Genomic DNA, 26,116 nt, shown 5'->3' with positions numbered 1-26,116 from the left:
ATGGAGTATCTTCACTGGCTGATTTATTTTAAAAGGGATTTTAAAGAGGATGAAAACTTTGTACAGTGGACCTCTATGACCTATATTTTACTTAATGTAAAATTTTATTTTATAGGCTGCTGTGTAGCCTTGTTTAATTGATTTATATACACTGTAGAAAGCTTTATGCACTGTAGTGTAACAGGTGTAACATTTTTAAATTGATTAAATATTCTACTTGTGACCATTCATATGAAGAAGTTGGGCACCAGGTCTTGGATAAGAACAGAAACCAATTTTATAAGATTGCTCTTATGGGGAAAATAAGATTTAACTTATTTCTCTTAGGTTTAGAGAATATGATTCAGTAAGCAACTTGGTAAACACCCTAGTAAAACTCCTGTAAAATGCCTTTCCTACTTCTTTAAGGGACAGAACAAGTTATATACACAATAGGGGTAACATTTCCTGGTTATGCTTTAGGTACTTAAGAAGACAAATGGACTCTTTCAAGCTGTTAGTTTTGCAGTTGACAGATTTGTTGACAAGTGTTAACTAATCATCTATTATGAGTTATATTTTGAGAAGAGGAAGACAGTGAAGAGATAGTGATTTTTCCAATAGGAAAGATTTCATTATAATATGAGAGAGAACATAATTAACATCATAAGAGAAATTCAACTTAAGTCCAGAGTTTAAGGGACTTCGTGGTGGTGGTTTAGTCCCTAAGTTGTGTCTGACTCTTGCAACCGCATGGACCGTAGCCTGCCAGGCTCCTTTGTCCATGGAATTTCCCAGGCAAGAAAACTGACGTGGGTTGCCATTTCCTTCTTCAGAGGATCTTCGTGACCCAGGAATAGAACCAGAGTCTCTTAATTATGTCACTTTTGATTTATTTTCTAGGAGAAACAGTATAAATTAGGGTTTGGAGGATTTGCATGGGTAGAAATGGGGTAGAACATTCCAGGCTGAGAAGATGGTATGAGGGAAGAAGATGATGGCAGAAAGCAAGATGAGTTTGGGGAACGATGAATAATCTCATTTGCTGAAACAGATGGGTCAGTAAAGAATATATGTTTAGAGAAACAGGACTGTGACTAAATAAAGTGAAGATATAGAAAAGTTAAAGAGAGGGCTAGGACATGAGGTAGGTTTGTAGGAAAGGAGGGGCTGGCAGCATGGAGGCAGCATTTAGTTGAAAGTCATGATTGGAAGGAAAACAGAGAGAAGGATACAGAGCCAGAGCATTAGTGAGCCAGGCTGGTTAGACATGCAATCTGTGTGTCGCGAATGGCAGCCAGACTTGGTTTTAACCCATGCAGAAAGAACGCTCCACCCAGGGCTCCAGCTCCCGGGAGGTACGTCCTTAGCACATCTCCACTCTCAGGTGAGCACAAAGAAAGGGAATCTTCCCTTTGAACAGGAGTTTTTGAGCCTGATCTGTGCTACAAGGGATTGATTCTCAAAGCAGCCTGGGAAAACTGGGTATCTGCCAACCATAAATGGAGCTCAGACCTTAAAAAGCTCCAGGTTCCTGCAGAGGTTATCCCTGTGATGCCTGCACTGAGTTTAATGTACCCTGAGAGCCTCTCCAGCTCCGTGGATGCGATGGCATGAAATCAGTATGGGATCCTGCCTGCTTTCTAAACTGTGTACCAAATGGGGAGATACAAGCTTCGTGACCCCAAATGTCCTCATTACCGGCACTGACTCTAGGCAGTGTCAGGTAATTTACTTGCTGTTGAAACCCTCATTTCAGGTACAGAAGATCATTCCAGGACAATGAAGTATTTTGCAGTGGGCTCCTTTGGAGTTCCTGATGCAACCTGCCTCCTGTGGAAAGTTCTGGGTTGTTTGCCTTCTCATAAAAGCAAGTCCCCCGCACCAGCCTTTGTAGTCTTTGCACCAGCTGTTTTCGCTTCCAAAGTGGATCATTCAGAATGCCTAATGAAGAGTTCAGGTAAGAAACCATGGGGTTGTGTGACTCTTCTTGATTTCCTCCAGCTTGTTTTTCTGTTTATTTTCAAATCCTTTAAAGTAGGCCAACTGACCTTCCACAGCTTAGAAGAGAGAAGTCTTCTCTCTTCACTCATCTCCCAAGGGTGCTGGCTGGAGCCAGGCTTGTACCTGATTGTAATGGAGTATCACCCCTCCAGCTGACAGGGAGAGAAAATGCAAAGACGTTTCTGAAAACAGCAAAGTGGTTGTAGAGAGTTCTTAGTGGCAGCAGTTATTTCTTCAGCGGAAATGAAGGGACTGTCCCCTTAATAGAGACTGGCAAATAGGTCCCAAGATCCATGCCTACACTCTGCTTCCTGTTTCTGCAAGAGAGGATCGCACGGGAACTCATGGTGGGGAAAGAGGAAGCCTGGAATCTTCTCATGTTTCAGAGGAAATGGAAAATGTTTTCCGTATTTTCTCAAATTTCAAAAATCCCCAAATAACTTGACTTTATGGAATACCTAGAGTGTACAAAGTACCTGGTCTATAACAAATAGACTCCACCCCCATACAGAACTAAATAACATTGGTTTAAAGTGCAGAAGGAGGAGCTTCACTAATATGATGCATCTTTTAAAAAAATTATTTTTATTGGGGTATAATTGACATTATGATGTATTGTTTTAAAAATTAATTTTTATTGGCATATAGTTGATTTACAGCTGTACAGCAAAGTTAATCAGTTGTTTATATACATATATATGATGCATTGCTGTTAACCCTCAGATGAGCTAATGACAGAGGGAGGGAGTCTTTTGAAGGAGTCCTTGCACAAGCATGTCAGACAAGTGAAGTCGATCCTAACATCTGCTCCTGAAGTTTATGAATATATACCATGGCCAGCAAGTGATTACCCTCAGTCAGCTGCCTTTTTTGTATATAAAGTTTATTGTGACAGAGCCATGCTCATTATTTACGCATTGTCCCTAGCTGCCTTCATGCTAAATGACAGTGACGAACAGTTTCACAGAGAACCTATGGTCTATAAGCCCAATGCGTACAAAGGGTATTGTGTTCTGGTAGTATATAATTGTGGTAACAGCTGTGTGTAAACTTAGAGCTTTCTAAGAACTTTTACATCCATCCTATTTGGCCTCCACACCAGCCCTGTGAGATAGGCAGAGAAAATATTATCCTTATTTTATGGATCAGGAAACTGAGTCCTAAAGAGATCCCTAACACTAGCTACTAACTGGGTAAGAACCAGTGATGCCTAGAGAAGATCTTTAGAGGCCCTAAAACTGAAGAGATAATGGTTCTTCAGGATAGGTGGAACCACTGGCCCTGGCACATCACCTCTCCCTATATCAACACCCTTTCCCACATAACTTTATAGAGTCTCTCTCAAGAAGCAGTGCATGCTTTCCTATCCCTTGAATTTGGGCTTGGCTCTTGGACTTCATTTGTCTAATGAGATGTTAGAAGGCAAGATTCGAGCAGGCTGGGACTGCCCCCTTCCGTGCCTCTGTCAGTGCCAAGAGGAGAAAATGCCCGAGCTAGCCTGGTGGTGCAAGGAAGAGGAGAGACAAGTCTTGCAGAGCCACCCAGCTTTCCCAACCCTACTCTGAGAAGCAGAGCTGTGCCAGCCACTCTGGCCTGAGGCTGACCTGCCTGACTAGCTGAGCGCAGCCTAGGGGAGACAGTGCCGTGCTGAGTTATCCATCACCGATGTTTTAACTCACTGAGTTACGGATGGCTCGTCAGATGTAGCAATGGCTGACATGTGAAGTCCATGAAACTGTTACATAAATATAAGAAAATATTCTAGTGTCCCAATCTGATTATTTTTTTTAAGTGGCAAATATATTACATTCTGTCAGAAATTTTTTTTTTTATATGTTCCTGTCGGGTACCTTGATGTTCCCTCTAACCTGTTGTTGGGTTATGTTTGTTGTTGCTTAGCTGCTAAATCATGTCCAGCACTTTTGTGACTCTATCGACTATAGTCTGCCAGGCTCCTCTGTTCATGGAATTTTCCAGGCAAGAATACTAGAGTGGGTTGTCATTTCCTTCTCCAGGGGATCTTCCTGAACCAGGGATTGAACCCGCATCTCCTACATTAACAGGTGGATTCTTTACCACTGAGCCACCAGGGACACCCATTGGTGACATAGAGTAGGTTATTTGTCCTTGCTACTCGCATGAATGAGCAATTCTGATTGTTCTATCATGAGAAAGGCTTCCATGAGACCCACAAGTCCCTATGAAGCAACTTGTGAGTGCTATAGTCTCCAGCTGATTTTCAGAACAAATTCATGCACTTGTTCTCTTATAGAGGGCCTGCGATTTCCAGACCAGAGGCAGAGAGACTCCTTGGACACCTCTTGCGCAAAAGCCTAATCCTTTCTGCATTGGAGCATTTTTATATTAGTGCTGTCCCTTTATTTCTAAGGATCACTGGAGCCTAGCAAGCCAGGAGATACAGAAATTTCCCAGCTTGCAAATAGACTCATTTCCTCAGCTTTCTTTTCCTTTCACTCTCTATCCTTCATCCCTTTCTGTTCTCATTTACTTTTTAATTCCACAGCATGGAACTCTCCAAGGCCTGAAAGGAGGGTTTTCTTGGCATCCAGTCAATCCAGACAGTGAGTGTAGCATCTTGGAGAGTAATCAGAGAAGACTGGGGGCCCTGGAGCTTTTGCAAAGCAGAAGAAAAAGCCGCCCACCTCTCCCTCTCCCCCAGCCCCTCCCCTCCTCCTCCTGTCCTCCCCTGGGATCCTGCAGAAGTCCAGCTCATTCATCAACATGTCTTTCTCTCTTTAAAAAAATAAATCAACAAAACAGGAGAGGGCTTTAGAAAGCCTTTGTAAAAGCTGCTTAAAGAAACAGGCTCTTTTTATTACAGACACATGCTCTGAAAACCAAGCACAACTTAATTATTTAGGTAATTCAGATCCAAACCACATTTTGACATGAAGTATTCAAATAATTTGAGGTCAAAGCATTTGGGAGCAGATGGGTCCTAGATAATTTATATGGTATAGATAGTGTGTGATATAGCAGAGCACTTCATTGAAGGGGCAAAATTAGGCTATTGGTGCTGCCTCTGAGAATCAGTTAAGAAATGTGTCTAGCTCTGGAGATCTAAGGGTGTGCCGAGGTGGGGGGCTATGGCTATATTACTCTATATTAATGAGGTAAAGTGCTTAATGAAGGATAGTCTCTCTCCTGTTGGTAGGTCTAAGCCAGCTCAGAAGATTTTGGCAAGTGACACCACCTGCACCTCTTACCCCCTACCATCCCAGTTTGAACTCATTTCTTATCAGCTGGTCTGCACATAGTGAAGTGAAATTGTTGTCTCTCAGTCATGTCAGACTCTTTGCAACCCCATGGACTGTAGGCTGCCAGGCTCCTCTATCCATGATATTTTTCAGGCAAGAATACTGAAGTGAGTTGCCATTTCCTTCTCCAGGGGATCTTCCTGACCCAGGGATTGAATGCACATCTCCTGTGTCTCCTGCATTGCAGGCAGATTCTTTAAAGAATGATGATCCTCTAGAGGGAAGATCATCTAAGCTTCCCCCCCCCTACTTGTCCTGTTTTTAAAATGTAAACTCTGAAGCCCTACACATTCTAGAAACAGTAACTTCTTTCCACTGAGAGCATGTGACATCCTTGTTAGCTATGTGGTTTCTCAGAGTAAGGAGAGCTTTGCAGGTCACAAAGCTAGAGGTGGCTGGATGTGGCATTGTAGGTACTGCATGTGGTCACCAAAGGCTTTACAGCTAAAGACCAGCTCAAGGAACACGTGGTCTGAGCTAATTCCCCACAGCTGTATTTAAGATGGATGGGAACAGCAGTCTGAAGGCAGAGAGGATGGCCACGGCATGGTTACTGCAATTTAGGCCAACGGCTTGGTTACTGCAGTTTAGGCCAACGCTTCCCAGAATTTCAGGTAATGTAACAACCAGAGGGGTTCCATGATAAAATGTTTTCTCTCTCCCTTGGAGATTCACAATGCCCAGCAACAAGTTAAAATCTCTGGAAGGTCCTGTAGGAAGACTTTGCAACTATGTTTAACACAGTGTTTCCCAAAGGTAGCTGACTACAGAACCATCTTCATGTGTAGGACCTACTAGCAAGGTGTGGCACTAGTTCTTGACAAAGGAATATAAGAAAAAGAAAGAGGCCAAGGAGTGAAGGGGGACAGTTCTTAGATTCAAAGACCTCCCTCTCAAGTCTGGCGAGGCAGAATATGAGGTAAACTTTGGAAGTAACAAGAGGAAATTGAGATGGTGAAGGTGATGTCAATTTTTGACATGTTGGAATTTTGATCAGGACATGAGTGACTGAATAAGCTCCAAATTTTAGTCTTTTATGTCAACCCTATTAGTCCAAATTAAAAATAACAAACCAGGGCCCAGACCCAATTTATTCAGAGGTATACAATATTGCTTGGACAGAAAAGGCTCCCTATGGAATATTTTAATTGGTTCAGCTAAAATTTCCACTCTATTATATTTAATTCCATTTCCAGTTTAGTAGTCTAACAGAATCTTAGTAAGTCACATATTATAATTAAAAAAGAGACAGAATTGCCAGTTTTCCCCTCAGCTCGGATGGACGTGATAGTGAATGTTTTAAACTTCAACTGAGAAGCTTTACACATGTACTCCCAGAGGCCTCTGGGTTGCTCTTGCCTGGGACCCATTTACATATTCTCAGGCTGTGTCTACCATCACTTCCGTCACTGCTCTTAGTTTGCAGAACTCCCCGGAGATGGCGGCAGAGTCCTGTGGGGCTTGCTCACTGCACGTGTTTACCTGCCTCCCTCAGAGAGGGTCTTTGTTGCTGTCCAGCAGTCCTTTCTTATTTCTGTTGGGGACCATTCCAGATTTCTCCTCCTGCTCCAGCTGCCTCTAACAGGTCATCCCACTTTCTACTTTGAGGAGACAAAGCTCATTAAACATGAAACCCCCATTTCCAACCAGCTCTCTTTCTTCTCACATACTTGCCTCTATAAACACCCTTGAATTCTTCCCTCTATTTCAGATGTTATAGCTTGTTCCCATAATTTCCTTATAACAGTTTTGATTTCTTCTTTTCCATAGAATTCTTCCCTTGGCCCTTCTTATGGGTCACTTCCCTCCTTGGCAAGCTACTTCACTGCTCTCAACCACAGTTTTCATAATAACTCCTGACTTGAAGGATGCTCAAAGAATTGAGTGATTAATATACAAGCATCCTACACAGTGCCTGAGACATACAAAACACTGGGAAGTAGTATCTATTCTCATGCTTGCTACTACTATTTTCACTTTTTAAAAAATCAACTTTATTGGGTCATAATTTACATAAAATCAAATGACAAATTTGAAGTTTGATGAGGTTGTTGTATGTATATGTGTCATATATCCAGCACCCCAATCAAAGCATAGATCATCCTCATTATTCCAGAGTCTTTCATACTCATACACAGGCCATTTCCTCTATCTCTTACTGCAAGCACAGATCTGATCCCTGTCGCTTCAGATCTGTTTTACATGTTGTAGACTTTATTCGATTGGAGTTATTATATTTTTTATGTACAGTGTATATTTTTTGTGTGGTAGTTTCTTTTGCTCAGCATAACTGAAAAAGTTTTTTCTTCCATGTTACTGAACGTAACATTTGTTGAATGAACATCCTTTGTATTGCAGAGTAGTATTTCATTGTGTGAAATATATGTGTATATGGTAACTATATATATATATTTTCTTTTGGAGAAATACCTGAGGACAGAATTATTGGGTCATATGGTTAGTGTCTGTTTAACTCTTGAAGAAACTGCTAAACTGTTTGCTAAAGTGGCTGTATCACTTTAGCAAAACAGCAGTGTGTGGAAGTTCCAGTTGTTCTATAATCATGTTACATTTGGTATTATCCATTTTTGTTTTTGTCATTCCAATGACAGGGTAACTCGTTGTGGTCTTAATATGTGTTTCCATAGTAACTAGTGATGTTCAGCTTCTCTTTATGTACTTACTGGCTGGCCATTGTATATATCCTCTTATGAAGTGTCTTGTACAAAATTCCTACATTTTGGTAAATTGGGTTGCTTGTCTTCCTCTAATTGAGTTAGAAGAGTTTCTTTAATGACTTGGGACACAAATCATTTGTTAGATATATGCATTGCAATGAATTTCTCCACATCTTTGGCTTACCTTTCCACTTTTTAATGGTACCTTTTGAAAAACTAGAGTTTTGCTTTTGATGAATTTTATTTAATTTTTTTTTTTCATTTTGGTTAGCAATTTTATTCTAAGAAATCTTTGCTTGCTCTAAATCATGAAGATTTACTCATATATTTTCTTCTAGAAACTTTATCTTTTTTTATGCTTATGCCTATGATCTGTTTCAAATTAATTTTATATACTATAATATTTTGATTACTGTAACTTTTTAATAAGTCTTAGAATTGTTAGGTTGGTACAAAAGTAATTGCAGTTCTGGACCATGAATTTTAAATCATTATAACTAGGCTTAAATACATCTTTATTAATCAAAATAGGAACCACTACAATCAACACATTTTTGCTAACGAGAAGAAAGTTTGGTTATTCCTATACCCTAAAAATCCATGCTTCACAATTCAACAAACTCTTGGAAAGCATTTCCTGCATCCGGCTTGTTTGGGAGTTTTCCTGCAAAAAGTTGTTGAAATGCTTGAGGAAGTGGTAATCAGTTGGTGAGGGGTCAGGTGGATATGGTGGAAGAGGCAAAACTTCATAGCCTCAATTTGTTCAACTTTTGAAGTGTTGCTTGTATGATATGCAGTTGGGCATTGTTGTTGAGAAGAACTGGGACCATTCTGTTGACCAATACTGGCTGTGGGTGTTGTAGGTTTTGGTATACCTCTTTGATTCACTGAGCATACTTCTCAGAGTAATGGTTTCACTGGGATTCAGAAAGCTGTGGTGGATCAGACAACAGACCACCAAACAGTGACCATGACCTTTTTTTTTTTTTTTTTTTTGGTGCAAGTTTGGCTTTGGGAAATACTTTCGAGTTTCTTCTCAGTCAAACCATTAGGTCATTGCCAGTTGCCATATAAAATCCACTTTTTTGTCACACATCACAATCTGATTGATAAAAGGTTCGAAGTTGTTGTGTAGGATAAGAGAAGACACTTCAAAATGACTTTTTTTTTTTTTAAATCTGTGGTCAGTTCATGAGGCACCCACTTATTGAATTTTTCACCTTTTCAATTTGCTTCAAATGCCAAATGATAGTAGAATGGTGGTAGATGTTGAGTTTTTCAACAACTTCTCATGTAATTGTAAGATCAGCTTTAATGATCACTCTCAGTTGGTTATTGTCAAATTCTGATGACCAGCCACTTTGCCTCTCATCTTTAAGGCTCACATCTCCTTTGCAAAACTTCCTGAACCATCACTGCATTGAACATTCGTTAGCAGTTCCTGGGCCAAATGCATTGTTGTTCCAAGTTGTCTTTGCTGCTTTACAATCCATTTTGAACTTGAATAAAAAAATTGCTCGAATTCACTTTTCTCTAACATATTCTGTAGCCTAAAATAAATATAAAACAGCAATTAATAAGTCATTAGTAAAAGAAATAAAGCAAGAAATCTGCATTAAAATGATGTATAACACAACCACATTTATTTAAGAATGTATTCCATTATCAAACAGCAAATTTCAGCAGTGCAAAACTGCAATTGCTTTTGCACCAAGCTAATATATATAGTCTCTGTCCTCTAGTTTTGTTCTTCTTTTACAAGATTGTTTAGGCAGTTCTAGATCCTTTAAGTTTTCATTAGTTCAGTTCAGTTCCTCAGTTGTGTCTGACTCTGTGACCCCATGAACTATAGCACGCCAGGCTTCCCTGTCCATCGCCAGCTCCTGGAGCTTGCTCAAACTCATATAAATTTTCAAATAAGTTTGCCAGTTTCTACAAAAGTGCCAAATAGGATTTTGATTGAAATTGAATCTGAAGATCAATTTGAGAAAAGTGGACATCTTAATATCGAGTCCTTCAATCCATGAATGTGATATATCTCTTTTTATTTAAATTTTCTTTAATTTTTTGAGAAGTATTTTATAGTCTCACACATCTTCATTATCACTTCCCTTCAACCTCAAAGATACTCTAACATTTCTTAAAGTGCTGGTCTGTAAACAACAGATATCTCAGTTTTTTTTTTTGTTTTTTTCTTTTTTTTTAGAGAACATGTCTTCATTTCATCCTCATTTTGTAGAGAAATATTTGCTGGCTGGTTATAGAATTCTGGGCTGACTGTTGTTTTTTATTTTTTCCTTCAGCACTTTAAAAATGTCATTTCTTCTTGCTAATTTATGGCCTTGCTGAAGTCCCAGCTGGATGCTGAGTGCTAATAGGACATTAACAATATTTTAAGGAGATGTCTCCACCCTGGCTATTTCAAACTCTTAATATAATTCATAACTCAGTTTGACTTCTAGTACTTCTTTTCTACTGTCAGCCCCATAGCGATGAACTTTCTTGGAAACCTCGTGCTGTCTCTCCTTGCCCATCTACAGGCCCAGCCCTCAGTCAAGGACTAACTAGGGTACCCCACTTAGATTTCTGGGGCTCTCTTCTGCACGGACCCCTCCCATTTATTAGAAGGCTGCTCAAATTGTGGTCCCCTTCTCTATCTCCAAAAAGATGTGAGACTCTTTAGCTCTGGTGAAATGCTGTATTCTATTTATACTCAAGGTCTATCTTCCCCTGATTTGGGAAATTCTTCTCCAGGCAGAAAACAGTAGGATGGTGGCTGGTACACATTATACTTACTATGTAAGCTTCCCTGTTTTCCAATGCCTAAAAATAAGTTTCCTTAATATTTTAGCCAATTTTATAGCAATTTAAGGGGTGTTGGAGTCAGCTCATGCCAGCATTAAAGGCAAATTTGAAATTTTTAGAAATTTTGCCAGTCCGTTGTTAAACCGTTGGTAGCTTGAATTCAGCCCCAGGGGCAGTAGGTATATAATGGAAACTGGCAAATGTTATAACCATGGATTTTTTTTTTTAGCTAGAGAACTGGTTTTTCAATATTTACTGGCATACTACCCTTTATGGTGGGGGACTGGTTGGGTCCTAGTTGCTCCATCGTGGTTAGACGATGAAGTTTCATTTTCTTATAATTCACTTTTAAAATTTGATTTTAATTGCCTCCAATCTGCTTTAAAGGACTATTTTATCCCTGAACTTTCCTGTATTCTTTTTCTTTTTGATGCCTCTAATAATTTGATGACATTAAAATTGGCATTTTAAAAAAGATTTCTTCATTGCTCCTTCTGTGTTACATTTACTGATTTCTTATTTCTGCTTCTTAACTGTAGTCTCTCCCTGTCATTCAGTTTCTCCAGATAGTTGAATGGTGAAAGAAGGAGGTTCTGCCACTTAATGAATTTCACTTTATTAAATATATAGAAAAATAGTAAGCTTGCCCTTTCCTGCCTGTATTTACACTTTACCTGGCTTGGTGCACACTTTTGTGACTTTTTAAAAAAAATCTATTTCTTTGATTCTCCACTGGATATGAAGTGAGACTTAAAGCTGAGAAACTAACAGAAGGAGAGATGAGAAAAAGGAGGGAAGAGGTCCTGGAGGTGCTTGTGTACCTGCCGCTATAGTTGCTGATCCTCTTGATGCCTTGTATCTTCTGCTGGTTCCAGTTTATGCCTAGTATATATACCTGCCACTATAATTGCTGATCCTCTTGATGCCTTGTATCTTCTGCTGGTTCCACTTTATGCCTAGTATATATACCTGCCACTATAATTACTGATCCTCTTGATGCCTTGTATCTTCTGCTGGTTCCAGTTTATGCCTAGAATATATACTTGCCACTGTAGTTGCTGATCCTCTTGATTCTTTGTGTCTTCTACTAGTTCCAGTTTATGCCTAGTATATAGTTCATACTGGATTTTGCCACTTGAAGCAAATGTTCTTATTCTCAATTCTACATTTAATGTACTTAAATATACATTCTCCATGACCCTTCCCTGATTACCTTTGCCCTATAATATCCCATTTCTTTTGCACAGCTGCTAATTTTCTAGTCTTTCCCCTAGTTAGGCATGAAGCAATATTATTCAGCTTATTCACTATTGTGTTCTATATCCTCAATTCAGTTAGAAACTACTTAAAAGCAGCAATCATTTTCTCTAAGTTTCTTTGTTTCCTACCTGGTGTCTAATAATTGTGGAAAGAAAACACTGAATTGTGAAACTCAACAGATCCATGGTGATGTCTTGACTTCTGAGTCTATTTAAATATACATATTCTTTGTAGAAAAATCTATTTAATTTTTGTTCTGCTCCAAATCCACTTGTCCTGTTTACTTGACACTACATCATCAACACAATTAATCACTTCTTTTAGAAGAAACGAGTTTAATTAGTTAAACATTTAGTCCATGGATTTAGTAAAATGGCTAATCTAATACATTTATCTTAACAAACAAGATAATTTGATGTGGCCTACTTATTTTAGTGACTAGTTATTATAGTTTATCAAATGTGTTTCATCTACCATGATGTGATTGGCTGATTATGATTAACCTTCAAGTACCCTTATCATCTCTCTTCCCACTTACTGCAAAGGCTGTAAGCGATCTAAAAAAGCATCTGTGGCTGTGTTTCCTATGTTTAGGAAATTTCTCTGGCTCTGTATCCACTTGTTTCCCCTGGAACTTTCTCCTCTTTATAGCTTTATTTTCACATAAATAGAAATTTCACTGTCTGTATATCTTCTTCTTTTGTAGGGTAATTAGACTTGACCTGCAATTGTAATACTACTACCAAAATACAAATAAACAATTTAGAGACACTGTAGATAAAACAAAATTACCATAAATTTTAAAATGTAAGTATGACAGATTAGAGACCAATTCCATTTTGAGACCTGTTAGAGAAGTCACAGGAGTTGAGGAATATTTAAACTGTCTTGTTTTATACATAGTCCAGAAGACATCAGTTTACCAATGAGAAAACTGAAGCTCAGACAAAGGGAAATGATCTACCCTTGGTCATGTAGTTGATTAAGATTGGAAACAACCTCAGTCTGATCTTTAATCTACAGCTCAGCTCTCGCCACCATCACAAATATTTTAAACGAAATTATCCTCTCTTCTATTTTGTCTTCTTTATCTCAAAGGTTGAAACGCACTTTCCTTATTGTTTCTTGACTCCTCATCTCTGTGGCCCTATTTCTCTGCTACTATTCACAGGAAGAATTCTGTAATAAGTTGGTGATACCTATGCTCATCTTTCCCTCACTTCCCATTCTCTCTTTAGTGCACTCCAATCTACCTTTGTTCCACCCCAAATCCAACCCCAGAAAGATTAGTGTCAATGTCTCCAGTGACTCCATGTTACCAAATCTGTTGTCATTTCTCTGTCCTCGTCTTATTGAACTCTCAGCAGCAGTCAACATGAAGCACTTTCCTTTTTTGACTTCTGTGAACCACAGGCTCCCTATTTTCCTCCTTCCTTACAGGCTGTTCTTTCTCAATTTTTTATTTTCTCTTTGATGTTGTTCAGTTGTTCACTCATGTCTGACTCTTTGTGCCCCCATGGAATGCAGCATGCCAGGCTTCCCTGTCCTTCACCATCTCCCGGAGTTTGCTCAAACTCATGTCCATTGAGTCGGTGATGCCATCCAACCATCTCATCCTTGGTCATCCCCTTCTCCTCCTGCCTTCAAACTTTCCCAGCATCAAGGTATTTTCCAATAGGTCGGCTCTTTGCATCAGGTGGCCAAAATATTGGAGCTTCAGCATCAGTCCTTACAATGAATATTCAGGATTGATTTCCTTTAGGATTGGCTGATTTGATCTCCTGCAGCCCAAGGGACTCTCAAGAGTCTTCTCCAGCACCATAGTTTGAAGGCATCAACTCTTTGGCGCTCAGCCTTTTTCATTGTCCAGTTCTTACATTCGTACATGATTACTGGAAAACCAAAGCTTTGACTATAGGGACCTTTGTAGGCAAAGTACTGTCTCTGCTTTTTAATACTCTGTCTAGGTTTGTCATAGCTTTTCTTCCAAGGAGCAAATATCTTTTAATTTCATGGTTGCAGTCACCGTCCACAGTGATTTTGGAGTTCAAGAAAATAAAGTCTCTCATTGTTTCCATTGTTTCCCCATCTATTTGCCATGAAATGATGGGACCGGATGCCATGATCTTAGTTTTCTGAATGTTGAGTTTTAAGCCAGCTTTATCACCCTCTTTTTTCACCTTCATCAAGAGGGTCTTCAGTTCCTCTTTGCTTTCTGCCATAAGGGTGGTGTCACCTGCATATCTGAGGTTATTGATATTTCTCATGGCAATCTTGATTCTAGCTTGTGCTTCATTCAGCCTGGCATTTCACATGATGTACTTTGCATAGAAATTAAATAAGCAGTTTGACAGTATACAGCCTTGAGGTACTCCGTTTCCAATTTGGAACCAGTCCTTTGTTCCATGTCTGGTTCTAACTATTGCTTCTTGACCTGCATACAGGTTTCTCAGGAGGCAGGTAAGGTGGTCTGGTATTCCCATCTCTTTAAGAATTTTCCACAGTTTGTTGTGATCTACACAGTCAAAGGCTTTGTTATAGTCAATGAAGCAGAAGTAGATGTTTTTCTGGAAATCTCCCACCTGGAGGAGAGTACTGATATACACAGCAGCATTGATGAATCTCAAAAACACTATGCTTATTGAATAAAGATTTCCACAAAGAGTACATACAGTATGATATCATTTATATGAAATTCTAGAACAGGCAAAATATTATGCAACAAATTAGAGTAGTTACCTTCAATAGAATATGTGGATTTGCTGAGAAGGAATGTACATGGGGAAACTTTCTGGATGATGGCAATAATCTATATCATGTTAAGAATAAGGGAAGTGGTTAACAATGGGAGAATTTTTGCCTCCAGGTTATTTTTGGCAGAGTCTGGGGATATTTTTGGTTGTCAAAAGTGGAGAAGGAGGTGTGTGGAGCTACTGACACCCAGGGTATATAGAACAAGGGTGCTGCTGAACATCCAATCATGCCAAGGACAGCCTCAACAAAAAAGAATTATCTAAGGTTGAGAACAGTGTCAAGGTTTAAAATCCCTGAGTTAGAATTACATAAGTGTATACATTTATTAAACTCATTAAATGGTATACTTAAGATATTTGCATTTCATTCATTCTGTGCAGAGTTTTCCTATAAAAATAAAAGAACCAAAACAACTTGCTGATTCTAATCAATAATATGCATACTGTAGTAGGACGTGAGGGTGAGATTTTCTGATGTTCTAAAATTTGCTTTTACCCTGAGACCATCAAAAAATAACATGGATTGATGCATGGATAGTGGGATGGATAGATGGATGGTTATTTGATAAATTATATATAGTAAAATATTAGCTGTACAATCTGCATGGTGAGTACATGGGTGATCATTATTCAATCCATTTCTAAGTCTGGAAATTTTCATTAAAAATTTTGTCATCTTTGATTCCTTTCTGAAACTCACCATTTATATCAATTCTATCAATATGCTTTGCCTATTGCATTATCATAACATCTTGAATCTGTTCACATTTTCTATTTCCATAGCCATCAACTGAGTGTTAATGAGCCAACAACTCTCTCAGTCTGTTTATACTTCCTCTCATGCTTTTTTTTATGATCTATGCTTTCAACCATAGCCAGGGGGTTCTTCCTAAAACAGAAATGGCATAGAATACTCCCTGAATTAAGACCTTGCAAGCTATCAGTTCACTGAGGTCAGAGTAAAGAATGAAGTCCTTCCACCTTTCCACGTCTCATGAGTATCTCCTAGACTCAACACTCACCTACCTCTTGAACTCTTCTCGGTGTCACCTGCTATTTCACTCTATCTGGCCACTGCGGCCAACTTTCATTTCTTGATCTTACACTTTTTCCCTTATCAAGTGTTTACTGTAGCTGTTTCCTCTGTGTGGGGTACTTTTCCCTGCCTCTTGACAGGGATAGTTCTTTTCCTTTGTTTTTTAAAATTGAAGTAGAGTTGATTTACTGTATTTTATTAATTTCAGGTAGACAGCAAAGTAATTAAGTTATACATGTATCTGTATTATGTATTTTCTTCAGATTCTTTTCTATTATAGGTTATTACAAGGTAATGAATGTGGTCTGCTATGTTACACAGTCACTTTTGCTTTTCCAGGTCTCAGTTCATATGCTGCTTTCTCTTTCTCCATCTGAAGTATCCTGCTCCCATCATCTCCTTCATGGCATCTGTCTTCCTTCCTTCATAGAAGCTATTTGAATTTACTTGTTAATTTTGTGCTCTGCTTAGAGTTTGAAGTCCAGGAACACAGGGACCATATCTGTCTTGTTCATTGCTCTATCATCAGCCACCAGAATAGTGCCTGACACAGTTAAGTACAGCATAAATATTTATTGTGTGAGTGAACGGATGTGTGATAGAGTCAGAAGTTTGGTGACAGGGTTTTTTTTTTTTTTTTCCCCTTTAGAAAACCTAGTAATGCCTTCAGACTGGAGAGTGAGATTCTGTGAGGCACTCTTAGAGAAAGTGCCGCATAGAGATTTATAGAGGAATATGAGATGTATGATCTTAGAGCTGGTCCTTAGGGCATACATACCTCTGGACTCTGTTCACTGTCTTGATTTTTCATTGACTTGTCTCAGGAATAGAGGATTAGTTAAGTGAATTATGGAATGTACTTCCTGATGATACAATCCCCCAGCTATTAAAAATCATGTTGTGGAGGGATATTTATTGACACAGAGAAGAGTTCATGATATACTACCAAGTGAAAAAAGCAGGCTTCAGAAAAATGCACTCAAGATTCTTTCCAGACCACCAAGTACCCTGAACAACCTCATCCCTTCCTTAATAAAACTGTCTCATGGTTGTTAAGGAGTTATTATCCTTGGCCTAGATCTTCTGAGGGCAGGCACCTTTGGTCACTTTTGGAATCAGAGGGATTGTGTGTTTTGGAAATTCTTAAATATAGAAAGGCCTTAAAGTAGGTGTAATGGATAGATATTAATTCAATATTAAGTGCCAGAAGTCTGTTCCAAACTAAGGAGATGGTAAAATTGACCAAGAAGGAGAAGTTTGAGTTGTAATACCTTGTATTATGTACCATGTGTGTGTATTGGTCACTCAGTTGTGTCTGACTCTTTGTAGCTCCATGGACCATAGCCTACCAGGCCCCTCTGTCCATGGAATTCTCCAGACAAGAATAGTGGAGTGCGTTGCCATGCGCTTCTCTAGGGGATCTTCCCAACCCAGGGATTGAACCCATGTCTCCCACATTCCAGGCAGATTCTTTACCATTTGTGCTACCTGGGAAGCTACTACATGTCATGAAGGAGTTTAATTCAAACTGGGTCACAGAATTAACTCCTGTGATATAATAAGAAAGTTGGAGTGCTACATCCTGAAGGCAAGTGGAATGATTTGTCTCTTTGAGTCTACCTACATTTTTCATGCTTACCTTTAATAACTTGAATACAGTAGTCTGAGAATCCCTCCTGTGTGACTGCTGGGATCCTATCCAGTGCCCAGTTCTCTCTGAGATTTGCCATTTAAGAGTGCTGTATTGGTTTCCTGGGACTGCCATAACTAAGTACCACAAACTGGGAGCCTTCAACAATAGAAATTTATTGTCTGACAGCTCCAGAGACTAGAAGTTCAAAGTCAAGGTGTCTCCTGGCTCAATTCCTTCTGAGAGCTATGACAGAGATTCTGTTCCAGGCCACACTTCTAGCTTCTGGTAGCCCCAGGCGTCCCTTGGCTTATAGCTGCTGTTCTCTGTGTCCTTAGGGTATTTTTCCTCTATGCATGTCTCATTGCCTAAATTTCCCTTTTTTATAAGGATATTAGTCATATTATATTGAGGCCCATTCGAGTTGTCTGATTTTAACGTGATCATCTACAAGACCCTATTTCCAGACAAGGTCACATATCTGGGTACTGGGTGTTATAACTTCAACATCTTTTCGGGTGACACAATTCAGCTCAGAACAAATGCTATCCTGGATGTGTTCTCTTCACACCTACCCTCTGCTCTGGCCTATCCCTAATTGTCTTCCCATCACTTCCTCTTCATGCTGTGATGGCTCACTCCTAACCACCAGCAAAAAACTGTAATCGAAAAGACTAATCTTGGGGACTTCCCTTGTGGTCCAGTGGTTAAGTCTCCAGGCTCTCAGTGCACGGGACTAGGGTTTGATCCCTGGTCAGGGAACTAAATTCCACATTGCTGCAACTGAGAGTTCTCAAGCTGCAATGCAGAGTTGAGAGTTCTCAGGCTGCAATGCAGATCAAAGATCTTGCATGCTTCAACTAAGACCCAGCATAGCCAAATAAATAAATTAAAAAAAAACAAAACTATTTTGACTAAGATAGAAGACTTAACATAAGAAAAGTTCAACACAGAGAAAGGAATCTTGAAACTGGATATTAGATATGTCAGCTTTTCAAGTCCAGGGTCCACAGCCTCTCACTGGAGTTTTGGCCATCTCTTGTCTTAACTCCTGGCCTACTGCCAGATTGTAGGATTTGATCATCCTTTGGGGAGTTTTCTGCATTTCAATTGCTTCTTCACTTCAGTGTAGAGCTCCCAGCAGAAGAAGCACAAAATCAGTTAATATAAAAATAAGTACTTCAGAGATATACCATTTTATGATGAAAACTCTTATCATAGTTAAAAAGACTACTTAATTCCAGAGCTGCAACATCTGTGTTTTGGTCCATGCCCTCCTAGTTAGGAGTGGGTAGGTACTTGCCCTACAGCTGCATGACTGAAAACTCCCCATGATGACCCTATAAAAAAATTAACAGAACATCCTGTGTGAGTGGATTTTGAGAAGAAATTACTGTAGTGTTTTTTATAAATAGCACTGTCATTTTTTTTTCCTTCTGTAATTTTATCACGAAGTTAGTAGGGTATCCTAGAGGAATTGGAACAAGAATTGCCCCTTGAAAGGTAATGGTTATTATCTGGGTTAATAATTTTCTTAAAATTCACACCCATAAAAATATCATGATAGAGGTGTAAGTTATGGAGACAGAATTGTTCAAAGGACAGGTTAACTAGGGAATTTGTCTCATTGCCATACCTGTTGAGGCTGTGCCTGCACAGACTGAGCTGGGTTCTTCCTGAAAGCTAGGAGGCAGAAAAACAAGTGCTGTGGGTTATAACTGAGATGGGATACAGGCAGTATGCAGCAACATTCCTATTAGGGCTGTCCTAAAAGTAGGTAGACTGAGGTGCTTGGATGCAGGGCACATAAATGTGTTTTACAGTCCACTCCTTGCTGTACCCATACATGATTGTGCTCCACTTTAAGTTCACTGTGTCATTAACACCTCAGGATGGTGGCTGGTTGCAATGTCATAGTCAGCATGTGAGAGAGGAATAAGGGAGCAACCTCTACTGGTTCAGGGGAGTAAGTGAAGGCATCACAGAGAATGCAGTGTTTGAACAAGGTCATTAGGCAGAGATTTACAAAACTGTGCCCTTGGGCCATACATAGCCAACAGAACATATTCATCTAGGCTTCTCCAAAGGCTTCACATAGAAATAAAGATTTGTGGCATCTCCTAAAAATTGAAAGATTGTTAGCATTAAGCCTACATAATTATAGAGCAATGAAAGTTTAAATCTGAGAGTTTCCTCAGATTTTCCACAGTTCCTACCACTCCTTATTGTATCCCAAACATGCAGGAAGTAATTTGTTACTGATATCATCTACTGACCTTGATCTAATTTTTAAACAGTAGAGAACTATTTCTATGTCTCAATATAATTTCTTTGTTTCTTTGCTGCACTCAATATTGCAGCAAATCTGGAAAACTCAGCAGTGACCACAGTACTGGAAAAAGTCAGTTTCATTCCAATCCCAAAGAAAGGCAATGCCAAAGAATGCTGAAACTATTACAAAAGTGCATTCATCTCACATGTTAGAGAAAGTAATGCTCAAAATTCTCCAAGCCAGGCTTCAACAGTATGTTAACTGTGAACTTCCAGATATTCAAGCGGGATTTAGAAAAGGTAGAGGAACCAGAGATCAAATTGCCAACATCCGTTGGATCATAGAAAAAGCAAGAGAGTTCCATAAAAACATTTACTTCTGCTTTATTATTACGCTAAAGCCTTTGATTGTGTAGATCACAACAAACTGTGGAAAATTCTTCAAGAGATAGGAATACCAGATCACCTTACCCGCCTCCTGAGAAATCTGTATGCAGGTGAAGAAGCAACAGTTGGAACTGGATATGCAGCAACAGACTGGTTCCAAACTGGGAAAGGGGTACGGCAAGGCTGTATATTGTCACCTTGCTTATTTAACTTCTATGCAGAGTACATCACATGAAATGGAGGCTGGATGAAGCACAAGCTAGAATCAAGATTGCTGGGAGAAATATCAATAAGCTCAGATATGCAGATGACACCACACTTATGTCAGAAAGTGAAGAGGAACAAAAGAGCCTCTTGATGAAAGTGAAAGCAGAGAGGGAAAAAGTTGGCTTAAAACTCAACATTCAGAAAACATAAGATCATGGCATCCAGTCCCATCATTTCATGGCAAATAGATGGAAAAACAATGGAAACAGAGAGACTTTATTTTCTTGGGCTCCAAAATCACTGCAAATGGTGACTGCAGCCATGAAATTAAAAGATGCTTGTTTCTTGTAAGAAAACCCATGACCAACCTAGTGGCATATTAAAAAGCAGAGATATTACATTACCAACAAAAGTCTTGTCTAGTCATAGCTTTGGTTTTTCTAGTAGTGATGTATGGATGTGAGAGTTGGACTATGAAGAAAGCTGAGCACCAAAGAATTGATGCTTTCGAACTGTGATATTGGAGAAGACTCTTGAGAGTCCCTTAGGCTACAAGGAGAGCAAACTAGTCAGTCCTAAAGGAAATCAGTCCTGAATATTCATTGGAAGGATTGATGCTAAAGCTGAAACTCCAATACTTTGGTCACCTAATGGGAAGAGCAGACTCACTGGAAAAGACCCTGATGCTGGGAAAGATTGAAGGCAGGAGGCGAAGGGGATGACAGAGAATCAGATGGTTAGATGGCATCATGGACTCAATGGACATGAGTTTGAGCAAGCTCCAGGAGTTGGTGATGGACAGGGAAGCCCGGCATGCTGCACTCCATTGGGCCGCAAAAAGTCAGACATGACTGAGTGACTGAACTGAACTGATTTCTTTGTCTCATGGTTATATCTAAAGGTGACAAAAGATAGACTAAGACAGCAGTATGATTTTTCTTATACTATCAGTTTTTGTTCACATTTTTCATAGCCATAGAGCCCAATAAACATTTAAATTTTTTAAATCTCTTATAAAAAAAGAATAGTAAGCAGAGAAGAGGGATGGGAAAAACTAGAATAATGGACATTTTAATCAGAATAAAGCAAATTAACATAGTCCCAGAGTTATGATAATGTATATTAAGTTCAAGGAACAGTGTGGCTCCTCTGTGTTATGTCTAGGAATTGCAATTTGACTCAGATGTTGACTTTCTGAAGGCTAGGGTGGGGAAGAGAGTGAGACAATGGGTAGAGCTAGTGGCAGAGTGCAGGGAACCTGTCAGGTGGCTTGACTAACCTGCTATATGCTGGAAGAATCTATGAGATGCCCCAGGAGAATTGATGGCACTAGGTGGCCAGTTGCATGGACAGGTGGTTGAGAAAGAGAATGGGTGAAAGAACAAAGTCTCTTTGCAGTTGTTGGTGACATAGCATATATTTAAGTCTCAAGTAAAACTTTGTCACTCTGGGGCAGGTCACCATAGCAACTAGGTAAAAAATATATATATATGCATACATACATACATACAAAAATGTGGTTAATAGCCTGTATGGCAAAGTCAGATTGCTTTTGTTTGTCAGCTGATTTTAAGAGAACCTCTTTGGGATCTAAGGAGATATAAGACATAGCTTTCTTACATTTTCATTCTTGGCTCAAATAACTGCCAACATAATGCCAATTAACATGTACTATGTTACCATGGGCACAGTAGGTTTTTAAGTTTAGTTGGCTCCTGACCTGAGGTAATGCTGATTTCCATTTAGCTTTCAGGAACTTGATGCTTTAAAGCAGCTACTGATTGGATGTCAACCACTTTAAACCTAATTTATACAGCTGGGGAGAATGAGACTGATTCCTAGTGTGAGACTAACATCTTTAAGGGCTTGTAAGAAAATATAAATACTTTAGTAGCCATTTTATTCATCTAGTGCTTCAGATATGATGAGTTGTTCCTTTGTAATTTTATTTGATTTTCATTGCAAGGCATTTCATCCATATAACAATATGGGGAACAGCTTAGAATTATACTGGTATTTTTTTTCTTTTTTTTTATACTGGTATTTTCAATGTAGAGAGTTTGAAGCTCAGAAAGATGAAGTAATTTGTCCAAAACTATGTGACTAGTGAGTGGTAAAGCCAGACCTGGAAAACAGGTTTTATGGATCCTATTTCATTATTCCTCACCTGTTTAATGTTCAGTGTACTCTATCCCCTAAGACATTTTAAAAGAGATAAATTTTGAAATAGCTCAACTGGAATTCTATCACCTCCACTAGCTTAGTGATGCTTCCAAAGGCCCACTTGACTTCACATTCCAGGATGTCTGGCTCTAGGTGAGTGTGAGTGATCATACCATCATGATTATCTGGGTCATGAAGATCTTTTTTGTATGGTTCTTCTGTGTATTCTTTCCACCTCTTCTTAATATCTTCTGCTTCTTTTAGGTTCATACAATTTCTGTCCTTTATTGAGCCCATCTTGGCATGAAATGTGCCCTTGGTATCTCTAATTTTCTTGAAGAGATCTCTAGTCTTTCCCATTCTATTGTTTCCCTCAGTTTCTTTGCATTGATCACTGAGGAAGGCTTTCTTATCTCTCCTTGCTATTCTTTGGAACTTTGAATTCAAATAGGTATATCTTTCCTTTTCTCCTTTGCTTTTTGCTTCTCTTCTTTTCACAGCTATTTGTAAAGCCTCCTCAGACAGCCATTTGGTGTTGGAGAAGACTCTTGAGAGTCCCTTGGACTGCAAGGAGATCCAACCAGTCCATCCTAAAGGAAATCAGTCCTGAGTATTCATTGGAAGGACTGATGTTGAAGCTGAAACTCCAATACATTGGCCACCTGATGCAAAAAGCTGACTCATTGGAAAATACCCTGATGCTGGGAAAGATTGAGGGCAGGAGGATGGGATGGTTGGATGGCATCACTGACTCAATGGACTTGGGTTTGGGTGGACTCCGGGAGTTGGTGATGGACAGGGAGGCCTGGCGTGCTGCAGTTCATGGGGTCACAAAGAGTCGGATATGACCGAGCGACTGAACTGAACTAAATTTTTGAAAAAGAATTTTAGCTTTATATCAGTAACAGTATTTTTTTTTATATCAAATAACAGGAAATCTAACTCAAACTGAGCTTTACTAAAATGGAAAGGCTGGGGGGACATATATTTCAAGGGAATGGCAGTCCACTCTAATATTCTTGCCTGGAAAATCCTATGGACACAGCAGCCTGGTGGGCTACAGTCCATGGGGTCGCAAAGAATCAGATGTGACTGAGCGACTGAGCAGGCATGCACGCACACAGTGCCAGGGAGGCCAGGATTTAGCCGTGGCTTGATCCAAGAGGCTCAATGTTTTCTCCATTTTCTGGCTCTGCTTTCTACCATGTCAACTTCATTCTCAAGTTCTGCAAAAGAGCAAGGTATCTGGCAGTAACTGCAGCTCTTAAATGTTCCCATGTTCACATTCAGTGGATATGAAAGAGCACATCATCCTGACAGATATTGAATAAGCCCCAGAATTCACCTGGATTGGACCAGCTGGGAGCTATGTGTCCATCTCGGAACCAGTCCCTATGACCAGGACAATTTGGTATGCAGATGTCCTAAGCCAAGAAACAGACTTCACTTTTGTAGGAATGTAAAGATCACTGCGGATGGTGGTTATAGCCAGGAAATTAAAAGATGCTTGCTCCTTATGAAGAAAAGCTATGACAAACCTAGACAGAGTATTAAAAAGCAGAGACATCACTTTGCCAACAAAGCTCCATACAGTCAAAGCTATGGCTTTTCCAGTAGTCATGTATGGATGTGAGAGTTGGATCATAAAGGAGGCTGAGCCAAAGAATTGATGCTTTTGAATTGTGGTTCTGGAGAAGACTCTTGAGAGTCTCTTGGACAACAAGGAGATCAAACCAGTCAGTCCTAAAGGAAATCAACCCTGAATATTCATTGGAAGGACTGATGCTCAAGCTGAAACTCCAATAGTTTGGCCACCTGATGAAAAGAGCAAGCTCACTGGAAAAGACCCTGATGCTGGAGGCAAAGGGGATGATAGAGGATGCAACAGTTGGATGGCATCATGGACTCAATGGACATGAGTTCGAGCAAGCTCCAGGAGATGAAGGACAGGGAAGCCTGGTGTGCTGCAGTCCATGGGGTCATAAAGAGTCAGACATGGCTGAGCTACTGAACAACAACAACAAACTACACTGAATGTGGGCATAGGATGATCCTTAAAAATTAAGCTGTGATAGTACCATAAAAGAAGGGGACTGTCTACAAGCAATAAATACTGGAGAGGGTGTGGAGAAAAGGGAACCCTCTTACACTGTTGGTGGGAATGCAAATTAGTACAGCCACTATGGAAAACAGTGTGGAGATTTCTTAAAAAGCTGGAGATAGAACTGCCATATGACCCAGCAATCCCACTTCTGGGCATACACACCAAGGAAACCAGATCTGAAAGAGACACGTGCACCCCAATGTTCATCGCAGCACTGTTTATAATAGCCAGGACATGGAAGCAACCCAGATGCCCATCAGCAGATGAATGGATGAGGAAGTTGTGGTACATATACACCATGGAATATTACTCAGCCATTAAAAAGAATTCATTTGAATCAGTTCTAATGAGATGGATGAAACTGGAGCCCATTATCCAGAGCGAAGTAAGCCAGAAAGATAAAGACCATTACAGTATACTAACACATATATATGGACTTTAGAAAGATGGTAACGAGAACCCTATATGCAAAACAGAAAAAGAGACACAGATGTATAGAACAGACTTGTGGACTCTGGGAGAAGGCGAGGGTGGGATGTTTCAAGAGAACAGCATTGAAGCATGTATATTATCTAGGGTGAAACAGATCACCAGCCCAGGTTGGGTGCATGAGACAAGTGCTCGGGCCTGGTGCACTGGGAAGACCCAGAGGGATCGGGTGGAGAGGGAGGTGGGAGGGGGGACTGGGATGGGGAATACATGTAAATCCATGGCTAATTCATTTCAATGTATGACAAAAACTACTGTAATGATGTAAAGTAATTAGCCTCCAACTAATAAAAATAAATGGAAAAAAAAATAAATAAAAATAAAAATAAAAAAAAAAAAAAAAAAGAAGGGGACTGAATGCTGGGTGGCCAAAACAACAAGGCAAATGTCCTCCATAAGGAGCCTCTTACATTCCTGGCTGTATTTTATAACTATAGAATATAGTTATATATATATATACACACATATATATATCTATATATATACTATATAACTTGAGGAAATAGGATGTTTCACTGAGAATTAAACTAGATTGTAGGCCACTCAACACTGTGTCACATTACCATGCAGGAAGAGCCGCAGGTCAGTTATGAGGAAGGCAGAGTCTGTTTTATTGCATCATAGCTCCTTCTTCTGAACCTAACTCCCCTAGACTGAGACCACCTAGTGAATTGTACTTGGGTGGAAGCTTGCTGTGCTGGTCTTAATTAGCTTCTAGTCAAGTCTTAAGTCCTCCAGACCTCTCTGTCTACAGCTTCCTACCTGCTACGCCCCACATGTATCCTAGGCTACAATTTCCCTTCCAATCTGGTGCTTCTGGAACACTCTCTCAGGTCCCTGTGCCTTTGCATGGGCTCCACCTTCTCTGTGGTGTGCCTCTCCTGTCATTGACTCCCTCATAGAGTCACATCTAAATAATGAGGTTTTCTGATTCTGACCCTCCAGGCTGAAATAGTGTTCACATCAGACCCTATGTATTTAAAAAATATATATGTATTATATTGAATTGTAATTGTTGGTTTCTTTGTCTATCTTCGTAGAACTTCTTTAGAGTCACAACTTGATCTATTTG

Source organism: Odocoileus virginianus, chromosome 4 (genome assembly GCF_023699985.2).
Source record: "Odocoileus virginianus isolate 20LAN1187 ecotype Illinois chromosome 4, Ovbor_1.2, whole genome shotgun sequence".
Lineage (NCBI taxonomy): Eukaryota > Metazoa > Chordata > Mammalia > Artiodactyla > Cervidae > Odocoileus > Odocoileus virginianus.
Note: the sequence above shows the minus strand (reverse complement) of the source record.